Genomic DNA, 23,153 nt, shown 5'->3' with positions numbered 1-23,153 from the left:
CACTTATAAATATTTTCCTACAGAATGATGCATGGCATCAGAGAGGGTTGAGAAGCAGGATCCGTACTTGATTTAATCATGAGATGAACAGAGTGGTGGAAGTGACAACAATTACAGGAATATGTACTTGGAAAAGGCATTCTTTTTCTAATGCACTTGTGGTATTCTTGGCTAAAAGAGTATACAATTCTGCTGTGAAGAATGCCCCTTGGAATTCATGATCTTAAGTACTGGAGATAGTCAATTATCAATTGGCAAATTAAAATATACTTACATAAGCAATTATCTAATGCTGAACTTTTAGTAAGAAAGAACAATTGAAACATAATTTTATAGTCACTGGTCTCTGATATGTAATATTAATCACTCAAGTAAAATAATAACAGAATAGTACTTTAAATATTGAATAATAAAGTGGATAGAAAAAAAGGATTTTTTGAAGAAATTAGTGTTTTTTTTGTTTGTTTGTTTTGGTTTTTTTTTTCAATTACCATATGACCCAACAATCCCTCTCCTGGGTATCTACCCCAAAAATCTGTAAACACTTATACATAAAGACAACTGTGCTTCAATGTTCATTGCAGCTTTATTTATGGTGGCCAAAACATGGAAACAACCAAACTGTCCTTTGATAGATGAATGGGTAAAGAAGTTGTGGTATATATACACAATGGGATACTATTCGGCAGTAAGGAAAGATGAAATAGGACCGTTTGTGACAATATGGATGGATCTATAAAATTTAACAGGAGAAAAAGCTAAGAAAAAGTTTAGTCATATGATGCATAAGAAATATGAAGTCACCCTGATGTAGTAGGAAACAAGCAAGCAAAACAAAACATGAGACTGTTTATTAGACATCATGAGTCAAAGAACTGATTCTTTAGTTAAATATCTTCCTGACTTTATATCAAATCAGTTAATTTTCTTGTCCCTCAATAGTCTCACACTTAACCTGAGTCTCTATTTCCCAGTGCCTCAACTGAGAAATTAATCGAGATTAATGTTTAAAAATCTACACGTTTTAACTTGCTGTAGTCTTTATACAGAATAACATATGGGGAATTATACAGGGGAGTTCTTCCCACAATGACTAAGAAAGGATTCTGTTCCCTCTCCAACTGTTCAGGTTATTTCAGCAAAGAGCCAGAAGCTGTTTAGAGAGAGGATTAAATCCTGTCCTCCACGCTACGGACACTTCATAGGCATGTGGTCTTGGAAAGCCACTTAACTTCTTGATGTGTTATTTTTCATCCTTGGTTTACAAAGGTGCCAAGGAGTTGTATTAGTCTGAAATATTATAAAGTAGGAGAATTTGTAAAATAAAAAGTACTTCGTAATAAAATTATTTTACAAAGATTAGGCACCACAATAAGGTGTTGCAAAGTCAAACGCATTGAATAGTCTGAAAATGAAGAGCGATAGATAGGATTTGAGCTACTCCTGTTAGGGAGCAGAGTGGGTTAGCTCACTCCTTGGAGGAGCTTAAATAATCAGACGCAGACTTGCCATCACGAACACACATGATGTCTCTTCTACTATCGGTTGTGAATGGTACCAAACTGTCAAGAGTGCAGCATCGTTCCCATCCAAAATGCTACTTCAGAAGCTGCTATCAGTTTTTGTACTCACTCCATTTGACAAAAATTTGTGAACAGGAGAGGAATATAACTTGTAGTTACCCACCCACCAAAAAGCTGCTGAAGCATACCATCACTGTTCCCTGAGAGAATAGACCCAGAACCCTGCCTCAGGTGGGCAGAATATCAGGGTAGCCCTCTTCCACCAAATGACTGCTCCCGAAGGCAGGTGGACAAAATACAATTTACTTAAAAGGTGATCCATCTTGATGTCATGTCAACAGAAGCTGAGTCACTTAAAGATCAATTCTCCTATAATGGACATATTTGTCTCAAATTTACATTGCATAATATTTCATTAAATGTCTATACGTCTTATATACTATGATACTACTTTCCCAGTTAACGGGAACATAAGAATTACCTGGGATGCTTAGTAAAATACAGTGGTATCCCTGGACACCTTCCCACAAATTCAGTGTAGTCCGCACCAGCTATGAATACGCATTTTTAAGAAGCCACTCAGAGGTTCCTTTGACTAGACAAGTTGGGATACACTTCTGCTAAGAATTCGATAAGACAGAGATACATTTGATCCAGTCTTTGAAGACCCTACTAAATTTAGAGATCTAGACATACAAATATATGATTGATTATTTCTGGAGCTAGGATAGAGGTCCGCAGTATAGAGAGTAACAAAGGAAATATTAGCCCGTTTCATCAGAGCAGATGGGGCAGAAGGCAGAATTTACACAGAGGAAAAGGTTATTTTGTTGGTGCTCATCATTTTAACCTTCTCTTGGATTGCTTTCGGCTTTTCATTTTAGATTCATGATCTGATTCCTTCTGAACACACTTCTGAACATTTCAAGAACACTTCTATTTTACGTCCTGTTTAATCTAATCAACTGTTTCTTACTCAAAAATGATCAATTACATAACTTTTGTTTATACTTGTTTTTATTGTGAACATTTCTGTTACATATGTTTGTGATTATATAGAACTGTCTGGGGAAATCAACATGTATGCAGATCTGTTACTATTTAGTGGGATAAATTTTGAGAGTGAGTGAGATGTGCCCATTTTGCTATCTCCTCAATAGTAAATATTTTAATGCCTTTTATGGGGGAGCAAAACCAAAAAAAAAAAAATCGTATTTTCTAGTTTATTTTAATTTGCAGGTCTTAAAGTATTAGTGGGAATAAATTTCATATGGTGGTCTGGTCACCTATATTTTTTTATGTATTCTATATTCATGACTATTTGACTTTTTATAATAGGGAGAATAACTACGTAGAAGATTTTCTCATTTAGTTTGAGAACCTATAGAATTCTGCCAAACCCAGGTTGGGGAACACGATCTTGTGCCTCCAAATGCATGACATTGGTGTGTACAGAAGCAGACATTGCATTCCACTTGTAGTTTAAGGACATATTACCACAGTCTAATAAGCTGTAAATACTTTTTACCCAGTGTTTCTTTGGTTTGGATGTCCTTGTGTTGGACAATTGCGAAGGGTCCACAGTAAAGGTGCAATTACCTATACATTGTGTGAGAGCCCACTCTGATTTTTCAACCTGTCAGCTTATGCTTTGACCGCTGATAACATGACCTTGCAATACTTATACAGTCTTGTCACAGGTGAATGCAGACATCTATAAGATTAGGTTCAGGAAATGGAGTCTTACATGAGTAAAATAGAGAAAGGGCTTAAAGTCTGAGAGGAGACACAGAAAGCAAAAGCTGTTAATGCTTGGAATGCATAGGGGAGCTTACTCCCCATTCCTGTGGGTTCACCACCTCCTTTTACAGTGATGAATTATGTGCTGGGTCAGCTGCAGTGGTTGTGATCCGCATAGGACAAGCCAAGCTCTGGAGCCAGAAAAATGTGGGGGCTAATCAGCCTGCAGTTTATCAGAAACAGAGTGCTTGTAAAGAATCCTGAAATAAAGACAGATTATGAACGGATGATGGAGTAATGTTTGTAATGATAATGTCACTGTTTATACTTTTCATTGTATCCTTTATGACACTTTTAGCATATTGAAATTTTTGTACTACAGAAGTGGCTATTTAGCTGATGACCTAGATAAGTCATGGCATTCTTGAGAAAGAAGGAAGCTGTGAGTTTATCTTGTTTAATCTTCTCATTTTAAAATATGAGATAACCACACTTCTGAAAGGAAGGATGATTGCTCAGGGTGACACAGAAAGGTCTATGCAGACCTAGTGTCGGCACATAGATGTCTGGTTCCCACGACAGTGTCGTTATCACCCCACCACGCTTACACTGCTTCCGACATCCATACATCAAAGTATCCAATATTACTAAGCAACTATTATGTATGAAAACATTGAATTAGGCACCACCTCATTTTGATTGTTTCAGCTATTGAAAAATGTGTAACTTCTACAATCAAACATTATCAGGCAGTAGAAAATGTCATTCTTTTCTGATCCTATCAAACTCACTAAGTAATCATTGAATGGTATAAGTTGTACCTTTTCCTGAAATGCTTTGGTGATCCATAATGAAGGTCTGTGCAAATTTCTGTAGATTACTTTTGCACGGAATGCTAATGCAATATGTATTGGAAGCCATTGGTTTCTAGAGTGCCAATCCATTCTCTCTTCCACAGAAATGATAGCCATCTTCCATAATCCAGACACTCCATAAGTAAGCAACTAATTTTCCTACGGGGGATTTAGTCACCTTTCTGTTTTTATCATCTAGATGGAACTCCAGTTAGCAGTGCCTACCCAGAAGGACCGTTTTGTACCTCTATTTCCAAATCTCTGAGTGGATGGGCCATTACTTATTTCCTTTTAATGAAAGTGACCAAACTGAATACAGAAAACTCCCTAAGCTCCAGGGGACTTTACAGGAAAGAACTGCCTACTCTGAACTCAAGCTGGCTGACCTCACCTTCCATCACCATGAGCTTCCAATCATCTATGCAATGAAGTGTGACAACAGCTTTAATAGCATGTGAAACATGTTTTATTATGGGGCTATTAATTTGTCCTTCTGGCTATGTGATGTTCTCCATATGCTACATGGGAAAGTGCCCTTCAGCTCTGACGTCTTTCTTGATGAGCTCTCCTGCTCTGATAGGGTGGAGCTCTAATGGGCACCTTTTCCCCTGCTCTGTCCTTGGCAGAGACCAGCATCATCCCATCACTTTTTTGTGTGTGCAAGGAAGAGTAGAATGTCATGGAATTACATCTCGCAGCTGTGCATTTTTTTCTACTACCCAGAGATATCTGCCAAGCTGCGCTTTTGATGGCCTAGTCAATGAATTTATTATCAAGAGATTCATTTTTAACACATGGAAATAAAAAGGAAAAGGCTCCATTAATTTTAGAAAAGGGTCTGTGTGAATGTGCATGTGCTAAAAGGCATGTGACTATATAGATTGCTATTTATTACCCATATCAGACAAATAATATTAACTCACTAATGTAGTAATCTGAAGGAATAAAAAAAAACACAAAAAACTAAACCTAAGTTTTTAAAAATATATATTGTGTATGTTAATATATATAGAGAGATGTTATTTCAGTATATTTTGAGATCCAGTGGACTTATAATCACAGTTTTTGTGGATACTTTAATCTTATACCTCACTTATTCAACCAAGTATTTTCAGTAGCTCCCTGTCTAGTATATTGAACGTAAATATATGATGAATAAATACACATTATAGATAGCTGAAACAAATAGATATAATGTTCTCTAATTGATTGTGTAAGTGGTATAATACAAGCATTCGCAAAGGGGCATGGGGTATTAAGAGGATGAAGAATGAGGTCCCCCAGGGAGAAAATTTGTGTTGGTGTTTGAAAGAGGAGTAAGAATTTTACAAGGAAGCGTGCTACATGGAGGTGATAATGCCAGTTCTTTGTGGGGTAAACAGGGGACTCAGGCATTTCCCAAGGCCAATTTCCTGGTTGTAGTGATTCTCCTAGAGTTCTATAAAATAGTAATACTGGGGGAGCCTGGGAGAGTGACATATGGAATATGGAATATTTGGGGGGATTTTCTAGAAGTTTAAAAGTAGCTCCAAATATATGTTGAATAAAAGATGCATAAGACAGGATTTTGTGTTATTAGTTGTGGTAGGTAGAATCCTAAAATGACCCCTAAGGTTTTCCACCCCCAGGTGTCCAGAACCTGCACCATCCACGGTACTCTAAATATGATGGATTTTACTTCCATAACTAGGTTATGTTATTCCGCATAGTTGACTTTAAGATAAGAAGATTGTTGTTGTAGACCTGGCCTAATCACCTAAGCCTATAAAAAACAGAGCTTTTGGGAGCTAGTTACACTAAAGATCAGTGATTCAAAATATGTCAGAGGGATTTTATGCATTGTTGTTGGTTTGAAGTTGCAGGGGACCATGTGTCAAGGAATATATGCAACATCTTGGAGTTAAATACAATTCCTGGCTAAAATCTCAAATGATTTATTTCCGGAAAGCAATCTCTAAAATAACAAAAGATCAAGAGATAGCCACAAAAGTGTTATTATTGATGAAACTAGGAAATCTGTAATCTACAAACCATAACATAAGAAGAAAAATCTTTCAAATACTATCATTGATAGTCTGAGAAATGAAATATATATATATATTTATTTATATATATTTATATTATATATATATATATATTTATTTAATATATATATATTTATGAAATATATATATATTTCATTTATACTATGAGAATGGAATACTATTAAAATAATAATTAAACAATAGTTCTTGTGAAGTAAAATCATGATAACATTTTAAAAAGTAAACAATTTGGAAGGTAAGGTGAAAAAATGATTTGGAAGGCTTTCCAGAGACCAAAAGATAAACAGGTGGATGGTATGAATGGAAAAGATAAGACAGTTAGAGGACTGATCCAGAAGGTGCACAGCCAACTAATAGCAGTTTCAGAAACAGAGAAGAATGACAACAGATGCACGGAAAATGTTACTATGTGGCATAAAAAGAAAAATTTCGTAACCCACATGTGCTTGTAGGTTAAAGGGCCCATCAAGTACTCATCACAATACATTAAAAAATAACTTTAAGGACATGATGATATAACTTTAAACAACCAGACACAAAAATCCTAAATTCTTCTAGGGTTTATGTGAAATACCAAATATCATATGTGGCATTGGAATAAAGATGACAACAAACTTCTCAAACAAGACATTGGAAGTAAGAATGTACTGGCGTATGGCTTCCAAAATTCTGAAAGGAAATGCTTTTCAATCTGGAAGTTCATAACTTAATAATTACCCATGAAGCATGAGGGTCCAGTAGAGATGTTTTTCAGACTTGCAAAGCCTCAGATAATGTATCTCTTAAAGTCATGCCTTCTTTTCCTCTTCTCCCAAAAGCTACAGGTAGGTGTGCTGTAACAAAACGAAGAACACCAGGGTCCAGGAAAGATGGCATTTGAAACACGGGAAAGGTAGGGAAATTCTAGGACAGCATCCTCAAAATCAGCTAATCCTGACTGCATCAGACACATAGAGGCCCCCAGCAGGACAGCCCCTCAGCAGAGCCTGGAGAAGCTAGCCCCTGGCTCACTTTTATGGAGTTAAAGAAAACAATAATGAAGTTGAAATGAAGGAAAGCAGAGCAAAACAAGAACTGTACAAGAAGGACAATGTAATCATTGTACTGGCTCAAGAATAAGACGTAATTACATAGTCATCATATTGTATAAGGATTTACGGGTACGGATTACACGTTCAGGAAGTGGGATTCATGGGAGGTTGAAAGAGAGCTAAAATCCTCATATCCCGTTATAAGGAGTGGACAGATAGTGTATAAATAATTAAATTAAGAAATAGTAGCATAATTACATTATTTAGATATTGTTTTTAAATACTAGAGGGAAGAGAATCACAGCCCCTGGGGAGTGGGACTAAGCATAAACAAGAAATGAAATGGATGATTGCTACTTTTTGTTTTCATATAATGACAACTTTTTGATGTTTGGCATTTACAAACCAAAGTATGATAACATTTTTAAAATAGTTAAAATAAACAATTAAATCAAAGACCATGTGTTTCAATGTGCATTGTGAAAAACAAACAAACAAAAAAAGCAAAATAATGGTCATTGAACCTGGGATCCTGGAGTTCTTTATCTGACCTATCACAACTTTTCTCCCTCACTATTAATTATGCATGTCAACAGATGCCATTCTAGCTAATGCCGTCCCCATCCTAGCACAGTACATGTTGAAGTAGAAAGAGCAAGATCTTAGGCTCAGTTTCATGTGTTCTGGCTGAGATGTGACTGTTCTGCGGTTGAGTTGAGCATGGGGAGCAACAGGGTTTTTTTTTGTTTGGTTTGTTTTTTTTGCCCAGTTTCCTCATCTATAAAGCAGACCCAATAATACCCTCCTCTTAAATTTGTGGTTAAAATCAAAAGCAATTCCATGTGAAAAGTGCCTAGAGAGTGGCTAGCTCTTTCTTGGCATTCTGCTAACCAAATATGACTCACCAAGAATGGTCTTCCATCTGCAACCCATGCATTTCTATCACCAAGTTGACCTTGGAAGCTTTATGTTTGTAGTGCTTACAATTACAGAGGCTTAAATCAAAGAAATGATTCAATCATTTGTCAACTCAACCTATTGTCAAATCAATGAATAGCTTTTCTGCTTATTTATATTCATTTTTTTAAAATGTCAAATTCCTGATTTGCTTGATTTTTCTATTTTTCATTGCATCCATTGACTAATATATCTGAATCACCTTGTAAAGTTTACATATACAGGCTAGACATGCTCAGTCATGCTCCAATAGACTATTTTGCAGTCATTTTATCTCAGTATCCATAACTCAATCCATAAACATGTGATAAACATGCTTCCTAATTTATCTTGCAAAATAAACATTTTTCCTATAAAATGCCTTTTACAATGGCAGAATTAATTTCACTAAGAATTATCCTCACAATTTATATTTTTACATTAGTCATTTACTTATGAGAGGCTGCCTTTGAGGGTATTTGTCTTCAAGAATTATATTTCATTGAATGAACAGATCTTTTTAGAAAATGCTAATAATTCAAGGGTCAACCATGCATCTCCCTGAACTTATGTGGTATTGTTATTTACTATTGTAGACTGAATTGTGTCCCCCCAAATTCCTATGCTGAAGCTCTAACCTCCAATATAACTATGTTCAGATCCAGGGACTTTAGGGAGGTAATTAAGGTTAAATTTGTTCGTAAGTGTGGTGTCTTAATAATACAAAACCTGTGTTTTTATAAGAAGAGATATTCTCTCTCTCTCTCTCTCTCTCTCTCTCTCTCTCTCTCTCTCTCTCTCTCTCTCTCTCTCTCTCTCTCTCTCTCTCTCTCTCTCTCCATGTGATGACAAAGTGAAAAGGAGTTAATCTGTAACCCAAAAAAAGGGCCCTTACCAGAAACTGAATTTTCTGGCTTCTTGATCTTTGACTCCCAGCCTCCAGAACTGTGAGAAAATAAAGCTCTGTGGTGTAAACCGGGTCTGAGGTATTCTGCTATGGCCGCCTGAGCTGATGAATATAGTTATCTTCCCAAGAGATAGTAACTTCCTCTAATATGGGGATGGCTCTTTTTCTTTGGTATGTTAGATGCCTACCTTGCTTCTGACACATAGTAGTCACTTAATAGTTTTTGAATTTAGTGACTGAATGTGGTAGCCAGCTCTTCTTTTAGAGATTTTTATTTTGCTGGTCCACTTGGCATCGTGGACAGACTGCTCCAGGAACAGTTCATCTCCTTTTTCTGTATTCCCCAGGGCTCCTTCTCTTACACTGGATAGATAGTTAATGTACAGTGACCTAAGTGAAGAGAAGTTTTAAACTTTGCAAATGAAGAAAAAGCTGGATTCAAATAATCAAATGTCAGATGTTGTTGACTGACTTATCTCCTCATCTTAGCTACTCTTCCTTTTTGTAGAATTTATTCTCTAATGGGTGTTTATGGCAAAAGAGCTATTAGCAGCTCCATATTTATGTCCTATCAGCTTAGAAAAGTGTCAATAAGAAAACAATGATAAAATAAACATGTATTCCAAGCATTTTAGACACAATAACTCATGTAATCCTGCAAAGACCTGTGAAGTAGGCACTATTTTAATCCACATTTTGCAGATTGGAAACTGCGGCATAGAGAGGTTAACAAACTTGCCCACGATGACCCATGCTATGGAGATGGATAGTCTGGCTTCAGATTCTCTGCTCATAGCCACTGTTCTATGCCTCCTTTTTCTCATATTTCTTCTTTTTTAATTTTAAATTATTTTATTACATTTATTGGGGTGACGTTGGTTAGTAAAATTATGTAGATTTCAAGTGTACAATTCTATGATACATCATCTATATGTTGCATTGTGTTTACCACCCAAAGTCAATTCTCCTTCCATCATATATTTGACCCTATTTACCCTCTTCTACCTTCCTGCTCCTCCCTTACTCTCTGGTAACCACTAACCTGTTATCTTTGCCTGTGAGTTTTTGTACATTTGTTTGTCTTGTTTATTTGTTGCTTTCAGTTTTATATCCCACATATGAGTAAAATTATATGGTTCTCAGATTTTTCTGTCAGACTTATTTCGCTCAGCATGATCATCTCAACATTCATCCATGATATCACAAATGGCACTGTTTCACCTTTTCTTATGGCCAAGTAGTATTTCTTTGTTTATATGTACCACATCTTCTTTATCCAATCATCTATCAAAGGACACTTCATTTGTTTCCATGTCTTGGCCACTATGAATAATGCTGCAATGAACATAGGGATACCTATATCTATAAGGATAAATGTTTTCAGATTTTTATCTGTCACTCTCTTAATATTTCCAATGAAATATTTGAACCATATTTACCTGATTTTGGTCACATGGTGATTGCTGAGCTGATCATTCTGGTCAGGGAAAATAGCAAGCCGTAGCTGGAGTGTGCTAATTGGTCCAAAGTAAGTCGAGTGGCCACCCTGAGAACGAGAAATGAGGTAGGTCTCTTTACAAAATATTAATAATAAAGAAGAGAGGTTTTCAAAGGAAAATAGAGATCCTGTTCTTTAAAGAAAAAGGAATAATTGCCAGATCAGACAAGGCGATGGTTTTCTACTACACCTTTTATTCTGCTTTGCCTCCTCCCCATAGAAGGGAAACACAATCAGGAATGAAGAGGGACACAATTTCAATTATACTCTACTTATGTGGCATCCTTTAGGACTCATATAAAAAGAGCAGTCTCATCAAACGTGAGAAATTTTACAGATTGTAGTTGGAACAGACTAGCACCTTACATACCCTCACTTATCATAACCTAGGCAACGTATAAAATATTTCACTCTTTTTTCTTGTTTTCCTTGGCTGATTTTTCTGATTCTTTTAAATTGAGAAATAAGAATTTAGTTGATGCAAATTCACTGTTTACAAAATAATAATAAATGATATCATGCTATAGAGAAAATGTGTATTTATATATAAATGTGTACATATGTGATAAGTGAATATTATGCTAATAAAGGAGACTATTAGAGGGATATGCTCTCTATCCCCATCTTATCCTGAAAGGGTTAAATATATACCATCTTCCACAAGAAACATTGGCCATTCTTTAGTTTTGCTCTCATAAACGTATTTGGGTAGTGAATTACTTTAAAATAAACTGCTAATGATAATAATTCCCTGCATTTCAATACAGATGTTTTTAACTTTCCTAAGTACATTCATATATACCTCATAAAACAACTAGTTTAAAAAAGGGATTAACAGAATATAAGGTTTCCAGAGCTGTGATTTAATAACTAAAACAAAACCATTTTTAAGTTTGGCTGAAGGCGGACAAGTTATGGGACATAATACTTTGGAAAGAACATAACAAGGGCTAGGTTAGGCACATGTCATTGTTTATTAAAAGCTGAATTATAATAATACAACGAGTGACCCAAATTGGACAAGAGTAAGTCAAAACTCAAAAGCCCAGAAGTCAATAAGAAAGGGCTAAATCTATGATATCAGGAAGTATAAGAATTAGTTAATCCCAAAAATCTGGTTCACAGTTTGATGCCAGATCATAACCCTCTGTTGTCCACCTCTGAGGCATCATCCTTCGAGATAATTTGTAGCTATGGATTTCTTAAATTCAGCAGGAGTTTGTTATGGGATTTGTAGTTAACAGAAGCTAAAGACTGAGATTGTGTTGCACAGCATTAGAGTTTGTTCTATGAGACAAGATTTGGCTCAATTTGATACACTATAAATCAGAAATGGAAAATAAGATGTAACAGAAGAGCATGAGGCAAGCACACAAAATAAACAAAGAGTAAATGAGAGGTGACTAGGTTAAAATCTTGATGATTATTTTGGGCAAAATAACAAATTTCAAGTACATTTAGAATATAGAGCTGGGAAAATGCCAGTCTTTTTCAGATAGAACAGCAACTTAACTGATGAGAAAAATGTAAAATGGAAGGTCAGATAGGTACAAAGATTTAGAGAACCATGTTGCTAAAAGTGGGGATACTAGAAAAGGTACATTTTGTTGGGTCTAGCATGACTTATTTATAAGAGTCATTGTATTACTTTGTTATTAAATGAAGAAGAAAGTCTCACTTCTGAGAAGATGTGGTAGACATACTATTCTCTTTTTCCCTGCTAAACCTACAACTGATAACCCTGGAGATATATATATATATATATATATATATATATATATATATATATGTATGTATGTATGTATGTATATATATGTATGTATATGTATGTATATATATGTATGTATGTGTGTGTATGTATATATATATATATATATATATATATATATATATATATATATATGAAAGGTGGAGAGAGGGAGGCAGACCAGCTAAGTACCCAAGGAAAGTCATTATATTGAATTTTATTTTTGCTTCCTCTTTCCCAGACTTGAAGCTGAAAAAGCTGGAATCCTGGAAATACTAATGAGTAATGACAAAACATTTTCCCCAAACCTGCTTTCAGTAACCAAAAGACCAGGAAAAGGGCAGCATAGCAGAAAAAAAGAAAAGAAAAAGAAAAAGAAAATCTTAGTTGACAAGCACTCTACTCTCCCGCCAAACACCATAGGGGAAACAAACAAACAAACAAACAAGCAAACAAAAAAGACCTCTGGTCTCCTCATCATTCAATCAGTAAAACCCAGATATCCACCCTCATGAGTTGTAACATGGTGTTTCAACTCCCTGACTAGATAGTATCAGAAATGGCCAAATAGGGAGCCACAACTTTCACCCCCAACACCCAGTAATGAGTCTCCACTCCTCTGCAGTGTCCATGGAAAGCATATGGGAAGCCTGGTTTTTCACCCCCACCTAACAATGAAGAGACTTTTCTCACCCTGCTCATTGGAGTGGTGCCAGAGGCCTAGTGAAGAATCAGGATTTTTTACCATCAGCGAGCATTAATAAGCTACACACCCATGGTGTCAGTAAAGGTTACATGGGGAACCGCAATAAGACACTCCAACCCTTTTCAGCCAGGGAGTTCACACTGGAGGTCTAGAGGGAGTCAGGACTATCAGCCATACCCAACAGTCAAAATAAGAGTGGGGAAACAGGAATTCCACCTTCATTTGGCAATGAAGAGACAATAGCTTGCTCCCCAGGAGGACGCTGTCAGAGAAAGCCAGTTAAACAGGTTTAAATAAGATCCAGTGTCTCAAAATATGACACAAAAATGACCAAATTTCATTAGAAAATCACTAGTCTTATGAAGAACCAGGAACAGCTCAAACTGAACTGAAAAAGACTATCAATAGTTTTTTTTTTAATGAGGTGACAGAGATATTAGAATTATCCAAAAATATTTCAAAGCAGTTATGATAAAAATATTTAAATAAGTAATTACAAACGTACTTGAAACAAATAAAAAAAGATAAAGTATCAGCAAAGAAATAGAATATATAAAAAAAATAGTAGAAATGTTAGAATAAAAAAAATCAAAACTTGAAATAAGAAAGATAATTATGGTGTTTGATAGAAGAAAGGAGAAACAGGAAAGAATCAGTAAAATGGAAGATGGAAGGATAGAAATTGTACAGTTGAATAACAGAAAATAGAATGAAATAAAAATATAAATAAGCAGAGTCCCAAGGACCTGTGGGAATATAAAAATGATAATAAAAATAAACTAACATATACCATCAAAATCCTTGGGGAGGGGGTGTGAGGTAGGCAAATAAAGAGGTGGGGAGGTAAAACACTAAAAAATAATGACAAAAAAACTTACCAAATTTAGCAAAATAAACAATTTCAAGAATCTGAGTGAGCGCCAAACAGAAAATGTTGAAGAAATCAAAGATCTAAAGAAACTATGATACACACTAAGTTCAGGATTCAAACACTAAAGATAGTAAAGATGTCGATTCTCCTGAGTTCTACATGATTAATGCATTTTTTAAAAATCAAGACCCAAGTAAGAGTTTACACACACATACACACGCGCGTGGCGCACACACACTCAATAAGAATGGCAAAGTAGAATATCTAAAATGATTTTTTAAAGAACAAAAGAGTGGGGGAAATCAATCTACTCAATTTCCAATCTTGTTATAAAGTTACAGTAGTAAAGACTGTGGTATTAGTGGAATGGTAGATACATAGATCCAAGGAACAGAGTAGAAAACACAGAAATAGACCTGTACAAACATATCCAACTGATTTTTGACAAAGATGCAAAAGTAATTCAATAAGACAGATTTTTCAACAAATGATGCTAAGGCAGTTGAATATTCAAAAGCAAAAACAGCAACAACAACAAAAATGTTGACCTAAGTTGCACTGCTTATCTAACAGTTAACTCTAAATGGAACACAAGTTTAAAAGTACCACACAAAACTATAAAACTTATAGAAAAAAAAAATGTAGGAGAATAGCTTCAGGATCTTGAGCTAGGTAAAGGGTTCTTAGACTAGACAACAAAAGAACACTTTGTAAAAGAAAATAAATGATAAATTGGAGCTTATCAAAATTAAAACCTTTGCACTGCCAAAGATCCTGTTAAGAGTATAAAAATCCAAAGTATACACTGGGAGAAAATATTAGCAAATCTCAAATCCAGCAAAAGTTTAGTATATAGAATGCATAAATAATCTCTCTCTCTGTCTCTCTCTGTCTGTCTCTGTCTGTCTCTGTCTCTCTGTCTGTCTCTCTCTCTCTGTCTCTCTCTCTCTCTGTCTCTCTCTCTCTCTGTCTCTCTCTCTCTCTGTCTCTCTCTGTCTCTCTCTGTCTCTCTCTCTCTCTCTCTCTCTCTCTCTCTCTCTCTCTCTATATATATATATATATATATATATATATATATATGATTTTAAAAATCCAATTAGAAAATACGAAAAGTAAATGAAGCGACATTTCATCCAAGAAGATATAAAGATGGCACAACAAAAGATGTTCAACATCATTAGCTATTAGGAAAATGAAACTTAAACCACAAGTTATCAATGCACAACTATCAGATTGACTGGAGTGAAAAAGAAAACAGTAGTAACACCAGATTATGTGAGTACAGAAAACCCTATCACTCATATATTGCTGGTGGGGATGTAAAATGGTACAGCAACTCTGGAAAACAGGTTGGAAGTTCTTTGAAAAACTGAACATAGACCTAAAATATGACACAATAGTTGCACACCTGGGCATTTATGAAAATGCATATTCACATACAAATCTGTAGACAAATGTTTATGGCAACCTTATTCATACTTGTTGAAATCTGGAACTGAGTAAGCTAGATGTCCTTCAATGGGTGAACGGTAAAAGTAATTGTTGTACATCCATCCTCTAGAACACTGCTCAGCAATAAAAAGGAATTCACAATTAATGCACACAATAGTCTGAATGAATCTCCTGAGAATTATGCTCAGTGAAAAATGCCAATCCAAGTGGTTACATACTGCATAACCTCATTTATACAACATTCTCGAAACGATAAAGCTATACATTAAAAAAAAAAAAAAAAGTGGAGAAGAGGTTAGTGGTTACCAGAAGGTAAGGGAAGTGGTGCAAAGGTGGCAGGAAAGTCGGTTTGGCTATACAAGGGAAACAAAGGATTCTGGTGATAGATGTATCCTATAACTTGACTACATCAATGCCAATATTCTTGTTTGGATATAGTACCACAGTTTTACAACATGCTGCCATTGGGGAGAACTAGGTAAAGGGTGACATGGTTCTGTATTTCTTCATTTTTTTATCTCAAAAAAAAGGTTTAATTTAAAGAAGAAATAAATGAAGGGGAAAAGCTTGAGGACTTCTAGCTTCCTTGCTATTATAGATGATTTTCACATGTGTCGATAACACACAAAATAGTGTAACAAATATTTCAATTTTATATATGTATTTTTTTTTAGAATTCATGGTAATTGTTAGCTTTCCTTGTTGGCTTGCATTATTTTTATTATAATGTTAGCTAAGTAAGTGCAAACATAAACAAAGTATATAAACTTATTTACTTATAGCTTATATGAAGCTATAAAGTCGAAAGAAATGATCGAGGATCGGATCCAAGATGGCAGAGTAGATAAACACTGTGCCTTCTTCCTTCCATGAACACATTAAAATTATAGCTAAATTATAGAACAATCAACCTGGAAAACCATCTGAAGTGTAGCTGAACAGAAGTTTTATAACTAAGGATATAAAGAAGATGCCACGTCAAGACGAGTAGGAGGGATGGAAACATGAAACAGGCCCCAAAACTCTGCGTGGTGGATTGAGAACCTGGAGGGACATTTTGGTCACAGAGGTTCCCCCCAGAGAAGCAAGAGACCCCAGCCACACACTGCCTCCCCAGCCTAGAGTACTGGTGCCGAGAAGAGGAGCCCCCACAACATCTGCCTGTGAAAAACTGTGGAGTTTCTGACACTTTGGTCAAGTCAGAAGGCTGAGGGAAACCCAGAGGACCCCTTAAAGGGACCAATCACAGACTCACTCACTAGCAGGCACTCACTTTGAGCTCCGGTGGAGGGACAGTGACTCAGGGGGCATTGGAGATGTATGTGGGGCAGACTGAGTTTTGTTGTTTCAGGTTGAGGGATGAAGGACAGCTGCCATTTCCCTGAGAGAAGGTCCTCTTTCTGTGCAGCTGGCAGGGGACTGCCATCTTTCTTATGTTGGGCCCTCTCCCTTATGGACAAATCTGAATCTGATTGGCCTGCTGAGCTCTGCTGATCCACTCTGCTGACTCACTGGGACACCACCCCACCCAACTTGCCCAACACCTGAGCCACTTTCTTGGCCAACAGTCATCCCACATGCATTGCAGTCCTTCTTGAACAAACTGTCAGAGTCTGCAGGACCCAGGTAGGCAGCAGATGGCCCTGGTGTGCTCTGAGACTTTCACTGAGGAGCTCCAGGCTCAGTACTGGCACCAAACCAATTGACCACAAGTCTTCCCACTCTAGTGACTTCCTGATACCCTGCCTCACCCAACTCAGGTACCACAGATGGCTTTATCAGAGGCTGAAACTTAAGGGAGACTGCAGGTGGCAGCAGGCCTCAGGGTGTCCTGGCTTTTTGCAGAGCTACCCTAGGCCCCGTACTGGTTCCAGGCATCCTCAGTTCACAGTGTGGCTTCATCCACATGTCTCCAGGTTTAGCACAGGCAGCAAACAACTGCAGATTGCTCTGTGTCTCCTACCAGGCAGTCCCTAAATTGTCAGAGGCATTGTCTGATCTGGGACTATACTGAAGCCCCTTCAAAGGAGGCCCCAGAACCAACATTCCTGGAAGTTGGCTTCAGACCACAGCAGAGCACCACCCAATTAGCCCCACAAGTTGCACACCCAAAGTGTGGTCTCGACAGTCACCAGAGGCCACTGGGGTGAATCCTGCTCCATGGGGTAAGCCCCCCCAACCCCCAGCAGCCCATAATCTGTGGATGTGGCTAAACTCCATAGCCAATCAGCCTGAGTGTCAATCCTACTCACTGATGTGCCAATAGAATTCAAGACTTAACTGTAACAAGAGGACACATACAACCCATGCAAGGGACACACCTGGAACACCTGGAACAGGTGACCAGGGAAACTGTGCCACGGAGCCCCACAGGATACCTACTATATAAGGCCACTTGGCCAAGACTGGGAGGCATAGAAGATCTATCTAATACATAGAAACAAAGAGGGAGGCAGCAAAAATGAGGAAACAAAGAAATGTGTCCCAAATGAAATAGGAGAAAACTCCAGAAACAGAACTAAACAAAATGGAGGTAAGCAACCTACTAGATACAGAGTTCAAAACAATGATTATAAGGATGCTCAAAGAACTTAGTGAGAACTTCAACAAAGAGATTGCAAGCATAAAAAAGGACATAGAACCAACAAAAAATAAAAATAAAAGAACCAGTCTGAAGTGAAGAATACAATAACTGAGATGAAGAATGCACTAAAAGGAATAACCAGCAGAATAGATGAAGCAGAGGATTGAATCAGTGATTTGGAAGACAAGATAGCAGAAAACAGCCAATTGGAACAGCGAAAAGAAGAAAATAATAAAAAAAAAAGTGAGGATAGTTTAAGAGCCCTCTGGGACACCATCAAGCATATCAACATTCACATCATAGAAGTACGAGAAGGAGAAGTGAGAATGCAAGGGATTGAGAAACTATTAGAAGAAATAATGACTGAAAACATTCCTAACCTGGAAAAGGAAGTAGACTTACAAGTCCAGGAAGTGCAGAGTCTCAAATAAGATGAACCAAACAGGCCCACACCAAGACACATTCTACTTAAAATGGCAAAGGTTAAAGACAAAGAGAGAATCTTAAAGGCAGCAAAAGAAAGGCAATTAGTAATTTATAAGGGGCTGCCATAAGACTGTCAGTGGATTTCTCAATAGAATCTTTGCAGGATAGAAGAGATTGGCAGGAAATATTCAAATGTGTGAAAAGCAAGGACATACAACAAATATTACTCTACCTAGCAAAGCTATCATTTAAATAGAAGGACAGATAAAAGGACTCCCAGACAAGAAAAAGCAAAAAGAGTTTATCACCACCAAACCAGTATTACAAGGAATGTTAGAGTGTCTTCTTTATGATGGGAAAAAGTGATGAAACTTATGAATAATAAAATGGTAATATTTACATATCTATCAACAATTACTTTCAATGTAAATGGATCAAATGCTCCAATCAAAAGACATAGGAGGGCTTAATGGATGAGAAAACAAAACCCTTACATATGCTGCCTGTAAGTGACTCAGTTCAGATTAAAAGACACACACAGACAGAAAGTGAAGGGATGAGAAAATATACTTCATGAAAATGGGAAAAAAAGAAAAGCTGACATGGCAATACTTATACCAGAAAAAAATAGACTTTAAAACAAAGACTATATAACAAGAGACAAAGAAGGACACTGTAATCCCACTTCTGGGATTCCATTGTATGCATGTACCAGCTCCTCTGAAAAAACTCAAATGCTACTTCAAGGGGACGTGTGCATCCATATGTTCATTGCAGCATTGTTTACAATGACCAAGATGTGGAGGCAACATGGGTGTCCACTGATGGATGAATGGATAAAGATGACGTGGTACATTGCATACAATAGAATATTGCTTAGCCAGGGAAGGGGATGGGTTCTTGCCATCTGCGCCGGCATGGATGGACCTGAAAGGAATTGTGCTGAATGGAGTATGTCAGACAGAGAAAGACAGATGCAATGTGATTTCACTTATATGTGGATTCTAAAGAACAAAATAAACAAACAAAACAGAAACAAACTCATAGATACAGAGAACATTTTGATTGTTGCCAGATGGGAGAGGGTTGGAGGTGAGTGAAAAAGGGGAAGGGATTAAGAAGTACAAATTGGTTGTTACACAGTAATCATGGGGATGTAGAGTATGACAAAAGGAATATAGTCAATAACTATGTGTGGTGTCAGATGGGTAGTAGATTTGTTGGGGTGATAAATGGGAGTGGGTTGGAGGCAGGGTGAAAAAGGTGAAGATACTAAGTACAAACTGGTAGTTACAAAATAGTCATGGAGCTATAAAGTAAAGCATAGGGAATATAGTCAATGATATGGCAATAACTATGTACAATGTGAGGTCGGTACTAGACCAGTCAGGGGGATCACTTCTTAAATTATATAAATGTCTAACCACTATGCTGTACACCTGAGATTAATATAAAATAATATTGAATGTGAAATGTAATTGAAACATTTAAAACTGGGGGGAAAGGTGAATGAGAATAAAATGTGCAAATTTCCAGGTATAGAACATGGGGTGTAATATACAGGGAATATAGTCAATAATATTGCGATAGCATAGTACAATGTCAGACGATTGCTGGACTTATCATGTTGATCCCTTCTTTAGGTATATAAATGTTGAATAAATACAGTCAGTGTGCACCTGAAACTAATATCATACTGTATTTTAGCAAAGAATCTTAAAAAAGAATTTATAAATTAAATGCCTATCAAACTAAACAAACAGTTCTTCTTCATCGACCATACCCCTCCCCACTTACCCTCTGGGAACTACTAAATTATTGTCTGTGTTTATGAGCTTTTGTTTCTTCATTTGTTTGTCTTGTTCTTTTTTTTGTTTTCAGTTTTATATACCACATATCAGCGAAATCATATGGTTGTCGACTTTTTCTGTCTTATTTTACATAGCATAATAATCTCAAGATCCTGGGTGGTGAACACACAGCATGATGTATAGATGATGTATTACAGAATTGTACACTTGAAACCTATGTAACTTTACTAACAATTGTCACCCAATAAACTTTAATTAAAAAAAAAAAAAAAACTAAACAAACAATAAAATCCAAACTAACATCATTATGTACCGTGACAAATGTTCTTTTGTTGACACTATATCAGCAATTACAATGTGAATATGACTCTGACTGCTAAAATGTAATTTATTTTACTGTATTTTAGTACACTGCTACTTCTATGCATGGCCCGGTGATTCAGTTTTTCTACCATTTTTCTCATTATAAAGTAGCACATAATCTTTGTTCATGTAGTGTGCTTAGTGTTGCTTAGTCTTGTTTTTGTACGAATTCATCATTTATGTATTGTTTGCCTCTCTTTTCTTTCTTAAGTTAGCATGAATATTTGGGTAAGTCATTATTTTGTGCCAACACTATCATTAACACAAGTGTTTTAGCAGGTTTTGAAATTATGTAGAGTCTGGGAAGATAGCTGAGAAGGCATATTGATTGGTACCCCAGATTTCTGCACCCCCTATTTAAGAAACATTGTTTTGTGCTTCAGTGAACTCAAACAACCTCACCAAATGTTTGCAGTTTTTAATTAGTTTCAGATTTCTCTGTTCATCTAATCAAAAGATGATAAAATTTTACTGCTTAAGAAAAAAAAAATTGGGAGAAAAAACACATAAAATGTGTCAGTACAAACTCACTAAACTACCTATACTATCTGCCAAAGTGAGTAATGAATAAAAAACTATAAAATTCAAGAAATAGAATGAGGCATCATTTACTTTTTTTAAATGTTAAGTTTTCTTCCAATGTTTATCTGTTTATATCACTGTAGGCTACAAAACTACTGAGAGGAAAGTGTGTTTTACAGTTGAGATGAATATAATTCTACATAACTTCAAAAAAACACACAAAAACATTTATACTGAAACTTATATATCTTGTTGCAGAAAAGTCAATTAAATAGTTATTTTTTTGATGTATATAAAGTTTGGAACCAGATTCTTCACTGTACTGAAAAGTTTTCTCTAGTGGAAGTTAGGCTATTATATGCTGAGTTAATCGCACTTTCTTACTTACGTGTATTCTAACATTTGGCAGGAATCCTAGGTAAATCTGTACAAGTTTATTGTATTAAAATAGGTATAATTGGAAGCCATTTGATCAAAATGATCACAGTAGCTGCATTTGAGTTTTGGACTGTGGTGATTTATTCTTCTTTATTATTTTTATTATTATATATTTTTCTTATATGAAAAATAACATTCTCCTCAAATAAGGAAAAATCTTTTCATTAAAAATAAAACGAATTTCATAATTTGCTTCTTGATATTAAGAATTACATATATATATTTAAAATATATGGATACATAATATATATTCAAATACATATATATATATATGTATTTCCTGTGCATTAATATTTAAGTCATATGACATTGTCTTTAGTAAAGTAGAAATATCCTTTATCCATTTGCTGTATTTTTTTAATTCCATTTCTCCTTCTCCTAATTTTTCTTTTGCTTTTTATTTGTTAGGTGAGTTTTGTACTTTCACTTGAGTGACTATGAAAAGTTACAAAATATGTGTTTAAAAACTGGTTCTGTGGAAACTATTAATCTTGGCCACTACAATAGTAATTTCGGTAATTTTCATCTGTCAATTAGTATTTGGATAAATTTCCTTTTACATGAATTACTTCAAACTATTTAATCAAAAAACAAATATGCTATGGTAAACAGAAGTTAGATGGGGAAAAGGATAGGAAAAAGCCTTGAGAAAAGAAGGCACACTCAAATAATTTTTAAAACTACAAAACTGTATCACTCTCCTGATGAACAAAGTAGTTAGAAGAATAAAATGAAATTGTAGAGTTGGTAGATGGCCATAGTATATAAGACTTTTAAGACATGATAAGGAGCTTTAATTTTATTCTAAATATCAATGTGAAGTTATTGAAAGACAAATTATTGACATGTTGGAAATGCATTTTTGCAGCAGTGGAGGACTAGAAAGCAATAAGAACAGACAAGGTTAACTACAAGTCTATTGCAATAATCCGAGGAAGAGGTGATGTTGGCTTGAACTAGAGTGATGACAGAAGAGAGACTGGGTAGATTTAGAATATTATAAAATATATTTGGAAATCTACATGGGTTCTTACAAGTTGAATGTGGATAGCGACAGAAAGTTCAGAACCAAAGGTAATGAGGATGATAATTATGATGGGAATGACTACGGCGATGACGACGACGGCGACGATGTTGATGATGATGAAGAAAGCAGCAACCATGAGGAAGGTACTACTGATGATAATGGTAATGATGATAGGTAGTACTTATTGTGTATTTTCTCTAGAATGGAGCACTGTGCAAAGCACTTTTAATAAAAAGTCATTAATTTTGTCCTTACAATATCCTCAACATATAGGAATTACTACAATCATCTCTGCTTTCTAAGGTGCTATGGAATGAACGTTTGTGCCCTCCTCAAAGTCATATGTTGAAGCCCTATTCCCCAACGTGGTTGTATGTACAGGTGGCGCCGTTGGGATGTAATTTGGTCATGAGAGTGGAGCCTTTATGAATGGAATTAGTGCCCTTATAAGAAGAGATACAAGAGAGATTCTCTCTCTCTCCACCATGTGAGGACACAGTAAGATGACAGTCATTAGCAAACCAGAAGATGACCTTCTCTGTAACTTGACTTTGTAGGAATCCAGATCTTGGACTTTCTAGCTTCGAGAACTAGGTGAAATAATTTTTTGTTATTTAACCCACCCAGGCTGTGGTAGTTTGTTAAAGCAACCCAAACTGACTAAAGCACAAG

At 36.0% G+C, this 23,153-nt stretch overlaps 1 long non-coding RNA gene across 1 annotated transcript in view; it reads right to left on the bottom strand.

Annotated features, from left to right (window-relative positions):
* The window catches only part of LOC141570517 (uncharacterized), an 861,799-nt gene that overhangs the window by 72,328 nt on the left and 766,318 nt on the right, over positions 1-23,153 (bottom strand). Inside the window, exon 9 of the long non-coding RNA XR_012494572.2 lies at positions 10,476-10,582. This is a non-coding gene — a long non-coding RNA (uncharacterized LOC141570517). The remainder of the gene's footprint in view (positions 1-10,475; positions 10,583-23,153) is intronic.

Source organism: Rhinolophus sinicus, chromosome 3 (assembly GCF_057876585.1).
Source record: "Rhinolophus sinicus isolate RSI-liver-muscle chromosome 3, RSI-T2T, whole genome shotgun sequence".
NCBI lineage: Eukaryota > Metazoa > Chordata > Mammalia > Chiroptera > Rhinolophidae > Rhinolophus > Rhinolophus sinicus.
This window is presented reverse-complemented; position numbering and strand designations above follow the sequence as displayed.